Source organism: Tamandua tetradactyla, chromosome 16, assembly GCF_023851605.1.
Source record: "Tamandua tetradactyla isolate mTamTet1 chromosome 16, mTamTet1.pri, whole genome shotgun sequence".
In the NCBI taxonomy this organism is placed as follows: domain Eukaryota; kingdom Metazoa; phylum Chordata; class Mammalia; order Pilosa; family Myrmecophagidae; genus Tamandua; species Tamandua tetradactyla.
Window position 1 is genome coordinate 44,714,855 of NC_135342.1, and position 16,929 is coordinate 44,731,783.

At 46.6% G+C, this 16,929-nt stretch overlaps 1 long non-coding RNA gene across 1 annotated transcript in view; it reads left to right on the top strand.

The window, feature by feature from the left end:
- Positions 1-16,788, top strand: part of LOC143660290 (uncharacterized) — a 39,781-nt gene extending 22,993 nt beyond the window's left edge. Inside the window, exons 3-4 of the long non-coding RNA XR_013163920.1 lie at positions 15,739-15,912; positions 16,607-16,788. This is a non-coding gene — a long non-coding RNA (uncharacterized LOC143660290). The remainder of the gene's footprint in view (positions 1-15,738; positions 15,913-16,606) is intronic.
- Positions 16,789-16,929: the final 141 nt, after the last annotated feature.

Sequence of the window (16,929 nt, forward strand, 5' to 3'; positions counted from 1 at the left end):
CTAAAGTTGAAAAATTGGATAAATGGGTACAAGTGAAGGTTAGTCACAAGGCTCTTACAATCACAGGGGCAGAAGATAAGGGCTATACAATTGTTATCAGAGATCAAGGCAGCTGGATTACAATTTAGGTATTTCCCTCTGTCCACTCCAATATACCAGAAAGCAGAAAGGAATATCTATATAATGATTCAGTAATCAAAATCATCCCGTAAATCCTGATTTCTCGGTTACAGCCTAACTGGATGTTGCTGTCGCAGTAGACCCTGTCACGGCGGGGCCCTTCCCCTGGGCCCTCATGGTTCACTGCCTGCTCCAGCTTCCTGCGAAGCACCTGCGCCTCTCTGCCTTTGGGCTTTCTCAGCTGAGCCCTGGCCGAGCTGGTGGGGAAATCCCCAGCTTGTGACCTCCTCCGTTGGAGCTCTGGGGTGTGCAGCACACAGCCTCCGAGAAGTCCCCCGCAGGATTGTGCTTCTGTTGCCCGCAGCGGTGACCTCCCCATCGACACACCCCATGGTGGTACTTTCCTTCTCTTCCTGGTCTCACCTCCCTGCTCTCTTCCTTTTGCCCCTTAACATGCCTCCACAATTTATGATCTGCACTCAGATCTTTGTCTCGGGTCTGCTTCTGGGGGAATCCAAAGTCGGATAACTGTTGAATGCTTACGGGGGTGATACACAGAATATGTTGCAACTGGTTTGGCTAGGGCACTCACCAATCAGAAGAGGCATCGAGCAGACTGCCAGGGGTTAACCTCCTGACCGCTGCAGCGGGTGTCAGGGGCTCAGGTCAGTGATAATGAATCCTGCAGAACAGAATTATTTCAGTATTTTTTTATCTGATAAAGTTATGCGGTAATTATTAGCTGTGTATCAACTCTGCATATATTTGAAATTAATAACATTTATTCCATTGGTTCCAGGGGCCAGAGAGTTCATATGAGTGAGACAGATCTAGTATAAGAAAATCACATAGCACATGGACCTTTATCCTGATGAGCAGGGTAGGGGAGTCTTTCTCTTCCATAAGCAACGCAGCAGTGCAGATATGAGAACAGATGGCAATGAAAACAAGGCTAAGGGTGGAACCAGAAGCCCTGCTTACAGGCGCAGCTGCATCTTCCACCAACCAATTGTTCTGTGTGGGGATGTGGGTCTGGCAGTGCCACTCACCTGATTTCAAGAGACTTAGGAAATTCGGATTTTCATGTGATATTTTCCAATTCAAATAATTTAAAAGCCATTGTGTGGGTCAAATGACATATAAATGTGGGCTAGGTCCAATAATCAGACTGAGCTCTTCCTAAGTTGCCTTCACTGGATGCCTTTAATGTTTTATATGCACAAACATTAACTGAATGTGGATTTGATGTGGCAAAAGGGCACGAGAGGAAAGATAAGGGAACAGAGAATTACCTTCAAATGACTAACGGGAAGACCTGAAGAAGAGGATATCCTATTCCTCCAGAAACCAAACCTAGGACTGAAAGTAGAAGAAAGGAGGGCAGAGTTCATCTTGTATGCTAATTCTAATAAGATGCCTGGAGTGCTGTGTTAAGAAGGATTCTGAGACTGCATTCTGGATCAGGGGAAATTGGAGGCGTGATTGATTAGTGATGTCTATCATGGTCTTGGAATCCAGAGTGACAATGTAATTGCCAGGAATCTATCATTCTTGGTATGGCTCAAACTCTTCCCTTACCCCCTTCATTTCCTCAGGCTGCCAAAATAAAATATCACAAACTGAGTGTCTTAAAACAGAAATGTATTCTCTTGTCATTCTGGAGGAGGGAAGTCTGAAATCAAGTTGTCAGCAGGGCCATGCTCCCATGAAACCTGTAGAAGAGAATCTTTTCTTGCCTCTTGCAGCTCCTGTTTTTTGCTGCAATCCTTGGCTTTCCTTGGTTTGTAGAACATCATTCCCATCTTGCCTCCACCTTTGCATGGCCATCTTCTCCTCTGTTAATTTAATTAATCCCAATTGCAATGACCTTCACAGGTTATGTGGTAATTGTTATACACAACAATTGTTATACACATACAGCCACCTTCAGAGGTACTGACGTTTAGGACTTCGATATATCTTTTTGGGGAACAAAATTCAACTCAGAGCACCCTGCTTGTTACGTTGCTGATACCTCTGTTTTAGTATCTTTAAATCCTTCATCCATCCAGTCCTTTAATCATGCAATTTTGCGTACATGCTATGCACTCGGCACTGAGGATTCAACAAGGAATAAGACATAATACCAGTTCTCAAGCAACTCAAGGGTCCCGTTAGGGTTCTTAAGAATCCCCATATTAGAGATTAGTTCTCTGGATTAGGCTGTATTTTGGGTCCCACCTCCACCCCTTTTGCCATCTCTGCCCTGTACTGATAGTCACTTTTTAGTATTCTTTATGTTGTCTCCCTTTATGATTTAAATTGATTTATTTTTAAAAAGGAAGCTTTCTACAACTACTGTAAAAGATAAATGTTTCTCACTTGCATCGAATATAAGTAACTTGAAAAAACTATGCAACTGTCAAAAAAAATTAAACTACAGATTCTGAATTTAAAAATATCTTATTTGTAAGACTGGTACTGCAAGGATGAAGAAGAAGAAGCAATGACCAATTTCGTAACACATCAACATTATCAACCTTCTTTTATTCACAGCTAAACTTCCCTTTCTTTTGAGAACAGCAGGGAACAGGGGCCTGTAGCCCTCCGGGAGCAGTGGTCTTGTGAAATCAGCCTTGAAGTCATCAGCAAGCAAACCTTCAGGGAGCCTGTTTGGAGACAGTGAGGAGGGCGGACATTTGGGAGGCCACAGGGGCACACTAGGGTCCATCATTTTCTGCACTTGAACTTTCCTTCCTCTAAGTCCTGATAGGTGGTACAGTCTTAGAGGATGGGGCAGATTTCTTCCCTCTCTTTTCCAGGTGCCTCCTACTCCACCATCGAGTTTGCACCTGTTTTTGGTGTAGAGTGGGTTGCAGCATTGGTGGCTTCTGTACTGTTTGCTTACAAGAGCTTCCAGAACTTCCAGAACTTTAAGATAAACATGATGTCACACCTTTATAGGCAATGGTCAGGTGTACTGGCCTAGCTTATCTGATGGGCTGCCCGGCCATTGATGTGGACCTACTCCTATGAGCTTGGGGACATCGTAGAATCTCTCGCAGCCTCAGTTTCCCTCTCTGTCATGTGGAAGTTATGGAGGCCTCCCTCACCAGGCAGGTACAAAGGTGCAAGAGAAGCAGGACTTATACAGGCTCTCTCTCCTCCCCTCTCCCTGTTTTTCTTGCCAGTGGTTTCTGTTTTGAGGGATTATTGAGGAACCCAGTCTTTTATTTTTTAAATTTTTACTGAGATATCTTCATGTACCATGCAGCCCATCCAAAGTATACAATCAGTGGCTCACAATATCATCATATAATTGTGAATTCATCACCATGATCTTTTTCAGAACATGTGCATCACTCCAAAAAAAGAGATAAAAAGAAAAAAGAAAAAACCCATACATCCCACTCTCCTTACCCCTCCCCCTCATTGATCACTAGTATTGTAATTTACCCAATTTTTTTTTTACCCCTTATCTGCCCCCTTATTTATTTATTCATTGTCTTTATTTTTTTACTCATCTGTCCATACCCTGGATAAAAGGAGCAACAGTCACAAGGTTTTCACAATCACACAGTCACATTGTAAAAGCTATATAGTTATACACACATCTTCAAGAAGCAAGTCTCCTGGAACACAGTTCTACAGTTTCAGGTACTTCCCTCCAGCCACTACAATAAACTAGAAAGAGATGTCTATATAACGCATAAGAATAACCTCCAGGAAAAACTCTCAACTCTGTTTGAAATCTCTCAGCCACTGAAACTTTATTTTGTCTCATTTTTCTCTTCCCCCTTTTGGTCAAGAAGGCTTTCTCAACCCAGTGATGCTGGGGCATCATCCTAACCTGTACAAACCAACAAGATCTCACTCCCTAGTCAAGATTCCATGTAATTACGGTATTCAAATAAACTGACTGTACAAATTAAATTAGATAATGCGCTACCAAAAATATAAATTTTGCACCAAATAAACATCCCTTCCTTTGGTCTCAAACAGAAGTTGAAGTTTTAAAATACAGTCAATAGATGCAACAGTGGCTCAGTGTAAGAATTCTCACTTGTCATGCTGGAGACCAGGTTCAATTTCCGGTACCTGCCCATGCCAAAAAAAAAATAAATATATATAGTCAGTATCATCCTTTACCCTAGTCTGATCTACCTTAGTCCTATCCAGATCAGCTTCATTCATATCTCTAATAGAAGTCTGAGCATGTTTTCAGTGTTTGTAACAGTTGCTATATGGGGTAATGTTGACTTTTGTAGCTGCAGAACCCTAGCTGAGTCTCAGGTGTCACACAGATACCCAAAGTTCCAGGAAACGACCAGATTATACACAAATAGCTCAGCATCTCAGAATTTAGAAATAGTAGTTACAACTCTGGAATATATATGACTGCTGTAAGAATTTACGATCTAGGGACATTTACAATGGGCCTTAACCTGATAACCCATGCTCTTGACTTCAGTTCTCCGAGTTTGTATATTATAGTTTGTCCATATGAGTGCGGCATAAGAATATTTGTCTTTTTGTTTCAGCCATTTCCCTCCACATACTGTCCTCAAGGTTCATTCACTAGTTGCCTGCTTCACAACTTCATTCTTCCTACAGCCGCTCAGTAGTTCGTTGTACGTGTATACCACAGTTCCCCCTTCCGTTCCTCAGTAGATTTACCCTTAGGCCACTTCCACGAGGAACCCAGTCTTGAGGTTACTTCTCCAAATGAATTGTAAATAACCAGGCCAGTATGGAAAATGCTAATGATCCCCTTTGAAATTCTAAGCATGTCTGGTTCTGGTTTGCAGGCAATTCTTGAACAGGTTTGGGGTTGAAGCTGTCACTGTCTTATGTGGAACCTGGGGTACTCTGGGCATGGCTGGTTGGGGCCAGTGATGCTCTGCTCGATGCCTGGGGAGACGGAGCATCACAGAGATACATGCCGGGATGACAAAGTTGCTAGAACCATCTGCACGGCCCACCCTGCTTCTCCTGCCTCCAGCACTTCGTCCCCCCATCACACACACACTTTTCTCAGCCTCTTCTTTTCCAACAACCTCTGAAGCCAGACACCAGACTAGTTTATGGTCTTGAGCCTGCTGCGAATTGACCTGTAATCTGAGCAGATTTCTGTGCCTCAGTTTCCTCCATCTGTGTAATGAATTAGGCCTGGGGTTAAAAAAGCTTAAGGGCTGGACAGGTCATGTAAAAGGGTGATGAGAGGCATACCATGGTGGCTGCCTTGTGGGATGACAACCCCCCTGTGGCTAGCTGTCTTAGTTTACCAGGCTGCTCTGACAAATACCAAACAATGCATTGGCTTAAACAGTGGGCATTTTTTGGTCCCCAGTTTTGGGGGCTGGAAATCCAGGTGTTGATAAGGCCTCTCTTTCTCCCCAGTGACTCTAGTGTTCTGGTGCTAGGTTGCTGCAATTCCTGGGGTACCTTGGCTTGCATCTCTGTATCCCATCACATGCTGATCTCTTTCTCCTTGTGCTCTTCCGGTTTCCGCTGAATTCTGACTTCTTCCTGTGTGGTCTTCTCCAACTTCTAGCTTCTGGTTTCTTTTCTTTTTAAGGCCTCCAGTGAAATGGATTAAGGCCCAGCCTGATTCAGTTGGACCACACCTTACTAATGATAACCTCTTCAAAAGGTCCCATTTACATTGGCTTCACACTCATTCACACTCACAGGAATGCTGATTAAAATTCAGAACATGCCTTTTGTTGGGGGGAGGGGGGTGTGCATAAGTCAGTCTACCATACCAGTTCTTCTGATTTTGTAAAGAGAAGCCATAAATTGGATTTTTATGCAAAATCTCCCCATTTAAAAATATTGGTAGCTAATTAAAAACCAATCAACACTACATAAATCAAGCCAAGTGTGCCATGAGCTGGGTGCTGCCTATGGGCCTCCAGATTGAGACCCTGGCCCTCAGCTCTGCAGCTCAGAGGTTCGAGGAAGCCTTTCCAGGGCAGAGGGCCTCACTCTGCCATCCCCTCATCTCAAACCTTCATTTCTCCTGTCATGGAATGGAGTGCTGTGCTGGACATTAGGGCTGATCTGGGATGTTTAGTTTTTCTTTCCTACCCTCTTGAACTCAGGTGTAGTCATACGACTCCCTTTGGCCATAAAATGGAAACTGTGATGGGTGTCAGGTATGGGAGAATTAGGATCCACCTCTGTCCCCATGACTAGCATTGCTCCAGATGCTGGCTGCTCCAGCCACCTGGCTCCTGGAGCAGAGCCTGGCTGCCCTGCAATGGACATGAACAGCGAATGAGAAATTAAGCTTTTGTTGTGCAAGCCAGTGAGATTTTCTGTTTTCATAACTGCAACATAACTTAGCCAATCCTGATTGCTATTACCCTTTGGTCCACAGTTGTTAGGTTTGTGGTTAGCCTTCCAGGGACCAGAGACTTCTAAGCAGATGGTAAAGGCAGCCATGCATTCACTTTGTTTTGCTCTCTGCTGTGTCTCCAATGTGCAGTACAGGGACCAGCATGTAGGAGGTGCCCAACAAATATTTGTTAAATGAATAACAGCGTGGGCCCGTGAGAGGATTTCAGGCATCAGGCCACAGGGTCCAAGGGAGGCTGCAATTAAGCATGGTGTTTGGGTGGAGCTTGGTGGGTCCCTGGACTGTCTTCTAAAATTCTAGAGAAAAACAAGCCCTGACTCTAGAGCCCATGCTCTTACCCCCTAGGCTACGGGGAAATGAATTTGATTCTAGTGTTCTAGTTTCTGCTTCCTCATCCCAAACTCTACTCACTCACTTGCTGCCTTCACAATTGTTATTGCATGTATGCATCATCTTAATGATTCTCTGCGTAATGCTTTTACTTTCTTTGCTTAACTACTTTATCTTCATCTTAAGCAATGTGTCTAATGCATATTAAAATAAACCTGTCGTTGACCAAACCAGCAACATTCTTGAATCCCTGGTCTCTTTCTTATACCACATTCCGTCTGCAAATTCTGCCAATACTGCCTCAAACTCACATCCCTGCTCCTCCATCTGTTCTCTACCTGCTGTTCCAGCCTGCGCCTCCCACCTTGGCTAAACCCTGTGGGGGTGCTTGGCCCCAGCCTCCTTGGCCTTCTCTTTGTTCTCCAAACAGCTGAGCCTACCCCTGCCGTCTCACCTTTGCCCGGGCTCTTCCCTTCACCTGTAGCATCCTTTCCTCACATCTTCTCATGGCAGGGTCCTTGTCACTAGATTTCAGGTAAATGTGACTTCCCAGGGAAGCCTTATCACCTACTTTCTAGTCTCTTGTTGTTTTAACTGCCTTTATTACTTCCTGCCTTTTCCTTGCCCTATAGATTGTCTCTTTCCACCCAGTCAGGGTTTCTCAACCTCAGCATCACTGACGTTTGGGCTGATGGTTCTTTGTTGTGGGACTGCTGGCTGCACTGTAGGATGCTGAGCCGCATTCCTGGCCTCTGCCAGCCAGATACCCATGGCTGTGACAACCAGAAGTGTGTCCAGCCATTGCCCAATGTCCGCTTCCCCCCAGCTTTCGAGAACTGGCTCTAGAATGTGATAATCCTTAGAGTAAGGCAATTGCCACCCTTTTCAGCATATACCCCCAGAGCCCAGAGCACTGCCCAATAAGCAATGGTTGAACTGAATGAGTTGGTGAAAAGTACCATTAAAATAGACCAAAAAAAAAAAAAAAACTGTTTGTGCAGCACCTGGAATAATCTCAGTGCCGTTGGGGGTCCCCAGGCCGCGCTTTGGGACAGGTGGACAGTGTGATCGCTGAGGCCACTTCCAGCTTAGAAAAGAAACCCGCGCTTCTCTGCGCTTCTCCCAGAGCAGGGGGCTCCGCTGGGGCCAGCGTGAAGTCCGGAAGGGGCCTCTCTAAACGTCCTGATGGGCTGTCAGTTTTTTAATGCAAAACTGAAAGGAAAGTTTGCAGCCACGACACGGCACAATCTGAAGAAGATAAATCACAGTTACTTGGAGCCGCCTGACAGCAGTTTAAGCCACTACAATCACTGGGCTCCAAGGGAGAGGCTTCTTTTATCTTACTAAATGCAAAAAGTAGAGCTGAAATTGGCAATATTGCAGCCCTCTCAGCGGCCGGGCTTTTTACATAAATATCAGCAAGCAGTAAGTAAATTCTGTTGACGAAATGTAATAAAACAAAGACTGTTTCAAATATGACCATTCCCCGATGCATTCTGAAGCCTCGTCCCACTCACTTATTGCTCGCTGCTGAGATTATAAGGTTTGCTTTTATCTGTCAGAAATCAATATTTCAAACATCGGATAAAAGAGGAAATTGAACTGGGAATAGGCTGAAGTGCTGTAAAAACTACAAAGCACAATTATCAAAAAGCACTTAAAGTGCTTAATAGGACACACATATAAAAATGCTCAAATTAATGTCAGAGAGCCATAATGAGAACTTTTCCTATGCTTTTTCATCCTCTTGCAGCATAATTTGAGGGCTGACCAGTCCGTCAATACGGTTTTCAATTTCTATGATGCCCCAAGGACTTTGAGCTCTGCATTTGTTCGAAATGAACCATTACATATGATTGGTTAATATTTCAGTTTATTGAAGATGCATTATTTTGTATGGAGTGTTTAAGTTGTTGAGGTTTAACCATTACAAACAGTTATGATAAAAATAGATCTTTGGGCGGTCTCCACTGTCTTGCTTTTAATAAGCATGGTTGTAAATAGGAAATTGGATTTCCAGGAACTGGGAGATGGAGGGTAAAAAGTTGTTGGGAGACATGGGATGAAATAGGAAGAGGCCCACAATTCTTCTCTGCACCCACAAAGCATGTTGGAAAGTTGATGAGGATATTGATGAAGATGGCATTTTTTACCAAATATTCATTCATTATTGTATTTTTCTTCCTGGAAGAGAGGAACATTTTTCCCCCTTGTGGTTGTAAACATATTTGTACATTCCTAGAGAGGAATCGCTTATCATTCTAGGCCAGGGATCAGCAAACTTTTTCTGGAAAGAGCAAGATTGTACATGTTTTAGACTTTGCAGGTCAAGAGGCATAATCAAGGATTTTGTCTTGGTAATTACATAACAACCATTTAAAAATGTCCAAACCATTCTTAGCTTGTGATCTGTACAAACACAAGGGGAGACCCCTGTTTGTTTACCGAGCCCTTTTCTAGGTGGAGACGTGTGCTTCCATAACTTTCAGAATCATTTATTTCCTCATCAGGGTGGAGACAGAAGATAGAATTCAAAACCCCTTGGCCAGGCCTGCAAGACCCCTTGACCTGTGACCTCTGACCTGCTTCTCTCACCTCTGCCCACGTGCTCCAGTGGCCCACCGTACTCAGCTGTTCCTTTTTCCAGATTTAACCGGCTCTTCCTTCTGCCTGGAATATTCTCTTCTTCTACCCCCTCTGAGGATGCTGGCTCCTTCTTGCATTTAGATCTTGGTTCAAATGCCCCCTCCTCAGAGAACGCCCCCTCTGGCTACCCCCCACCTTCCCTCTCACCCACCTCAGCACAGATTCCGGTTCAGATATTGTCTTATTTCTTTGTTTAGTGTCTGTTTGTTCACCTCTGTATTGTTAGTACCAAGATCAGGGCCTGGCTCAATAACTAGGTGCTGAATGAATGAATGAATGAATGAAACAATGAATGATAATTCATCAGCTCTCCTGGTCAGCTAGTTGCAGTTTGCTGACAATAAAAATTGGGGTGAAAGACAATCTCTGGTTCTTGGACTTGACATCTCTGCTGAGGAAGGTGCTTCCCTCATTTTGTTCATGGTGTTCCTTTCACCTGTGTGCACGCTTCCTTTCTCCCTCCAAACTCCCCCCGTCCAAGAGTATTCAAATCCTACTTGCTGCTTGCTGGGAAAAATGACCACTCCTCCAGGAAGTCCTCCTTGATTTCAGGTGGTGCCTCACACGCAGGTCTGCCAGATAATGGAGGGTGAGGGAAGGACAACCTTCCCAGAACTTTCCACATGGGGGCCCAGACAGTGTTAGTAGCTGAACAGTCACTGACCTTGGGTATTAGGATCTGAACTCAGATCCATTCCCACATCACACTGCCTCAGATTCCTCAAGCAAAATTGGTGGTAAAGCTCAACCGCACTTTACCCCAGAGCAGCAGAAGACATCCTTCATGCCTGAACATTTTAACATGTATGCAAGGTTCTGCAATGGTGGGGAGGTGCCTATGGCAAAGGAAAGAAATGAGTCCACACAGAGAGTGCCTGGGAGAGAGAGAGATGAGGTTAATGGGGGGTGTCAGTCCAAACTGAGGATGTCCTTGATCCAAAAAAGCACTTGGAATCAGAAGGAGGAAACCTTGAATCTGCTGGAATGAGGTGAGGTGGCAGGGCTGAGGGAACAGTGCTTCTCGCTCAGCTGTGTCATTGAACGCGGTAGCAAGGCTTGCATCTTGCTGGAGCCCACGTCTTCTCCCGAGGAGGGTTGCTCTGGTGGGGGAAGCAAATGACACCATTCAGAGGGCAAATTGCCTTTGGTGTGAGCAGAAGAAAGGGAAAGATGTCAACCGTGGAAACAGGATGGTCTCAGGAGGCTGGAGAATGAGAGCTTGCCCTGGAGAAAGCCATTACCATTTGCCCAGGGCTCTGAATTCTGCCTCGGTATTGCAGCAAGGCTCTGCTAAGTTCCTGCATCACTTTTATTTTATTTAAACTAGGAAGATGAAGGGTGGACGGAAGCTCATAAGACCCTACCTCACCCTCGTGCACATTTATTTGTTGGCACAAGGTGGGAAAGGCCTGGGGGCTCCATGAAGCCACACTGTTAGAGCTCCAGGGGTCGCAAGTGACAAAAGCTGAAGGCAACCTAGCTGAGGCTGAAAAGGGTTGCTTCTGAGTTGGACTACACATTCAACTGGGTGGAAGGACAGAGATACGTCTTTGCCTTAGGACAAAGGACCATGAGTTTCCCATTTTCTCAACCAGGCAATGTGCACTCCCAGAGCACCTGCTCTGGGCTGGGTGCCTTGTCAGGACCTGGGCAGACAGGAGTGAACAGAACTGCCGCGGCCCCTGCATCGGCTCGCAGGCTGACGGCTGGCTCCTCTGTGTGTTTGGCTTTTTTCTTGCTCATTCCTGCTTTGCCAGTGTTCTCTTCTGCTGAGAACAAGGCTGTAGAGCACTGGACACCTCACTACCACATGGAGCTCTTTTGTTCCAAGACCAAACATCCAGAAAAGGAGTCTCGGCCCATCTTTGGGCCCATCACTAAGGCCCCGGGGGCAGATTCTCCTGGTACATATGCAGAGGTGTTGCTATGAATGGTGGATAACACCTCCTTTTTAAAGGGGGGAGAAATTAAGGCTCAGAGAAAGTGATTAATTTGCCACCCAGGAGTGTCAGCATTCGAACTCAACTCCAGTCTGATCCCACAGCCTGTGCTGCCATCGCAATAACATAATCAAGGGTATTTATTGGATGCTGCAAGTCAGCAGAGGGCATGGACTTTGCAGTTGGGTGAGGTGGGGGTGGGGGGACCCTGGGGGCTGGGGTGGACAGAGATGGCTCCCCGGAGAACAGGGAGGCACAAGGGCATGGAGAGCTGCGGTGGCTGGAGAGGGGCAGCAGCCAGAGGATTGTGGGAAGGTAAGACTTGGGGTCAGCACATGAGTGGAGAATGTTCTGGGAGCCTCGGGGTCTGGTGGTTTTCCTCTTAGAGCATCCTGTGACCCCGAGAAGGAGCAGCCCTGGACCTCGTGGCTCCAAAGTTGTTCTGCCCTCTGCAGAGTGAGGTGCGGCTGTCCTGCCTGCCCGAACCACTGAATTTCACTTTTCAAAGCAGCAAAGTGCCTCTGAGGAGGAGAAAAGGAGAGAAAGGAGATGTCTGCTCCCACAAAGGAGGAGCATTACTCTAAGTAGAGGATTTTGTAATTATATTCATTTGAAATAATCAAGCATTTCCACCTATTAGGGGACTCACTGGTAAAGGAGATGCAGCCATTTCCCCAGGCTGCTCCTCATTGTTCTGTGAAGAAAAGGCGCTACGGATGTAGATTAGTCTCATCTGGGAAGGGGGAGGTGGCGGGCCCCAGAGGGCGTGGGGAAGGAGGGCCCAGGCCTGGGTCACTCTGCCCCGGCAGCTCGGCAGCCAGCACCAGGCCGGCTACTCGGTTGAAAGGGACAGGCGGGCAGCCCGCGGGAGCTTTACCGCAGGGGGTGCTGCAGTGGTGGAGGGCAGCTCTGTCCCCGAGAACCTTCTGCCGCTGTGCATTCGCTCTGTGATCCTGCACTGCCTGCCTGCCACCACCGGTAGTAACTTTTGAGCACTTGAAACGTGGTGACTGAGGAACTGAAATGTTAATGGACTTAAATCTAAGGTGGCTGGTGGCCTTGTACTGGACGGGTCAGAGCGTGTCCCGGCTGGCTGACTCCGTGCACTCAGGGTCTGGAGGGGCTGGGCAGGCCTTGTACAAAGTGAGGGAGATAACTAGGTGGGAACACAAATCCCGACCCTCATTTCATTTGTAAATGTGCAGCCCTGTTGGCCTGTCTCTGGCTTTCCCATTTTTTGAGAGGTGTAAGAACAAACAACCGTCCTGGTGCCAAGGTGAACGGCCGGGGAGACCGTGGGAGAGGTGGAGGCCCAGGGCCCACGCAGGCCAAGCAGAATTTCCCTGTGGCTGAATCACAGGAAAGAGCCACAGGTTGCAACTTCTGATACAGCCTCGTCTTCCCATCTTACAGAAGAGGGAAATGGGGGCCGAAAAGGGGGACAGAGAATTAGCTGAGGTTGGCTGTAATTCCAGGTCTAAAATCTAGATAAAATAGTAATAGCTAACACTTATCGTAGCACTGGAGCTATCATTTTCCTCATGTGTCTCAAAAATGAGAAAAGTTATTTACCGAGCTCTGATGACACGCCTGCATCTCTGTGAGGTGCCAGGAAATCAGCTATGAATTTGATGGCCAAAGGGTGAGACAGGCACCCAGAATCCTGGGTTCCTCTCCAGTGAACACAAGATCAGGCATGGAACTGACCCCACCCTCCAAGGACCCTTCTTCAAGAATGTCTTTAGGGACAGAAGTACTAGAATGAAGAACAACAACTAAATTACAAACCACACAGACTTCAAATCTTAACTTGGGAGCTTTAATCTGTCTGACTGGGCCTCAGTCTCCTTGTCTGGAAATTGGGATCATAATCCTGTTTCACAAAGGAAAGTTAAGGGACAGGATGTGTGTGAGAGAGCTTGGTCCAACAGGGGCTCAATGAATGTCAGAGACAGGAGGATTAGGGAATGTTTGAAATGGATCCCACCTGCAGAGGCTCTCTCTCACTCTCTCCTTGGGGGAGACCTAGCACCCTCCTGCCTTTGGAGGAGTCCCCTGTATGTGAGGCTTGGGGGGCAGAGCCCACCTCACACCCACGTGGCCGACACTCTCCTGTCTCCCGCTTTGCAGTGCGGGCAGAGACACGTGCCCTAGACCTGACCAATGAGCTGCATCTGCCACCAATTTAAACTAGGAAGAGTGACAAAAGGAAGCCAGATCGAGCTGCGTCGGCAGTGCCACCGCCCAGTGCTGGCAGAACGTGGTTTGAGCTGTGGCGTCTGGTATCGCGTGGTGGGACAGGGACCTCCCCCTGGACTGAGTGTGGTAGAGCGCCCCATGGCCACTGGCCTCTTTTGCACCTGCCCCTTTCCCACCTTCCATTCCCACCTCTTACAGTGAGTCTGTGACTTTTCCGACATATTTTTTGTAATTCCCTTTCTGCTTAAATCAGCTTTTGCATTTCTGTTGATCGCCATGAAAATCTTAAATGACCTTCTTTTAAGATTCAGCCCAAATAACTTGTCCAGAGAGTTCAGGAAACATGCCCACGAGAGTCCTCGTTATCGGACCCCACAGGCGCGAAGTTGCACAGATAAGGCTGCGTCGCCAGCCCGGATGGAAACGTTTACTAATGAACTGACCCCTTAACAAACCAGTCTGCCTTGAAGAGCCTTCTTGTCACTAGTGACACCCCATTGCTTTAGTCAAACAATTTTTTTTTTTTTTTTTGGCAAACATTTGACTTTAAAAATGTAACTGGCTGCAAAGAGAAATAGCAGACGTTCCTAAAGATGCAGGAGCTCTCAAAGTCTGTGAATGTGATATTGGAGAGGTCCCGGACTCCTACCTCAGGCCATCAGCAATTTAGGACCTGCCAGAATCACATCAGAAGAAGGGTTTTCTGTTCAGTAATTGATAATCAAATCCTGTACAGATTCAGAATGGACTTTTGGAAAACTGATAGAGGCTTAGGATAGTTTTGCCCAAATCACTCTCTTTGTGACTATACTGTGAAGAAACCTAACACAAGGGAAAGGACGGTACACAATTTTGACCAAAACGTAACTGAAAAAGATCAACACTCAATTCTCACTTTATTCATTCAAAGAGTGAACACTGCGGTGCATTTATTACATATATTTTTATTTCATAGGAGGTAAAATGAAATCATTTGCATAACTTTTAGTTTCAGTTTTCAAGAGTAGGTGCAGCCAAACCTTTTATCCACCAGTTATGTAAAAACGTGGATCTCTGTTTTAAATAGCCTTTAACAGGAACCCATTACCCTTGGACAGTGAAGCTTCAGGAACAGTATCTATTCCGTGCTTTGTCCTCCGCCCCGTGCCCTAGCCAATCCCACTCCAAACTGGGCACGGCTCCCTACTGGGCTCCTGGGCTGTAAAAACCAGAATGTTGGGGTCTCTGGTGTGCCTGTCTCCGGCTCCCCTTCTTCCCCCTGGAACCTGACCCTTCCACAGCAGACAGGATGGCCGCAGCTGCTCAGCAGCCCGGGCCACCCAGGGATTCTGGTCACTGCGGCTGCTCTAATTACTTTTTCGTCTTGCCTTCTTCCCGGGCGCTTGGAATGCTGATGGTGTGGGAGCCTGGTCTCCTCTGGATTGGGCTGGTATTTTTTTAGCGTTCCAACCAGTGTGTCCGGTTGACTGAGACATTTCGGAGAAGAAGCAGGTGCATTTACTTTTCAAGTATTATTTTACTAATCAATTGAAAAATTACCTTCATGAATGACAGAAGTGCAGACCTTTGGAGTATTTCATTAAAGGGAGCAAACATTAATTACGAATCCAGCCCAACCTTGCACAGACATAAATTATGGGCCTGATCTATTTTCTCTGTGCTTAATTGCAAGCAGTGACTAGTTCTTTAAATTATTATCTGCTAGGCCCCCAATGAAATGAGAATTTATGGAGTGGTGTCCTGAGGCCTGTTTGTGTCTGCGTGGGGCACTGGGAGACAGTGGGGGATAAGGGGAGAGGGAGAAGGGAAGGCCACATCAGAAGACCCACGGTGGCATGGGGCCCCCAGGGTAGGAGTCACACCTCTTTCAAGAGCTGAAGAAGGGAACATTTTCCATCACTGCATTTCTAACAGTCTTTCTGATCTGGCATCTCAGGAGTTGGCCTGGGTTCTGCTGAAATGGATGAATTAGGGACAAGTGGCCCTTCCTCCATTAATTACTGCCATCTGCCAGAAAAATCATCACAGTGGCGATACCCGTCTCTGATGACCAGGCGGTGAACGGCGCCTCCTGCAGTTGTGCAGAGCACAGCTCGCATAGCCGTGCACAGAGCCCCTATGGCACGTCCCTCAGTCAAAAATCAATCTCTCTTTTTCTTTTAGATTACTCCTGTCTTGGCTCTAGCTCCTGTCCTTGCTTAGTTGACACAACTGATGGGCAAAAATCTCCGAGCAGGTGGAAGCTCAGCCTTGGCTGCTGGAGCACATGATCTCTTTTTAAGGCCAGGACTAAGATCCCAAAGACATCCAGCTGTTACACGTGTGCCCTGCTTGGAGGTAGGGTCCAGCCCAATGGCTCCTGCCCTGGGACACTGTCTTTGGAAGTTAGTAGTCCCCAAATCAGGCTACCCGGACTGTCAATCAGAGGATCAGAACATTCCCCTGAGAGATACATGGCCAGAGTTGGAGATGTGATAGGAAAAGCTGGCCTGGGCTCTTGGCCTTTGCCAGGGGAGGAGATTCAGAGCTGCAGTGAGTCCGTCTTCTGGGAGCCTGGAGTGGGCATATTTGTTGTCCTAAAAATAGGCCCAATGAATGTGAGCTTATTGATTCTGGAGTGTGTTCCCGGTCCCTCCTCCCTGACTGGGGTGGAAGGTGGGTAGGGAGCAGTCCTGTTCCCTCCACTCCCTGTCCTGTTAGGCCAAACTCAGACTCCTCAGAGTTTGATCCAGGCTGCAGAACTGTGGGTCAGATTGGGGGTTGGGAGGTGAGGGGGTGGGGAGACACTGCATCTAGCTCATCTGAGCCTGGGTTAATTGCAGCTGGGTCAAATGAGGGTCAACGGCTGGGTCACTGGAGAAACAGCAGGTGTCCACTCTTCATGCACAGCTCAACTCCAGGTATACCAGAAAGCCCTGTCCATAGCTAGGCCTACACATCGTTCTTGGTGCCTTAAAGGATTAGGCTTTCTTGACTATTTTTCACCCCTGGAATAGCTGTTTCCATGACATTTTCTCTTGGTGATTTGTAGGAACTTCCTGGTTTATGACATTTTTCTCCAACAATGACAGATCTAAGGCCAATTGGACTGGACCCAAAAGTGACAATGGGAACTGCACAAGATTACCAGGAGCTGGGGGTCTACAAAAACTTCAACAATGATCTGGTGCAGGTGTACCTGACTGTTTGAAAACAATAAAAATAAAAGATGATGCCAACTCTTTATGATATTGCCTCCTCTAATTATGAAGCAGAGGATCTTTTAGTGGAATCCATATTTCCTCATATCAGTTAAAGTCCTGGCTGGAAACAGGTAGCCCACTCAATCTGGGAGTTAAGAGGAGGGTGTAATCA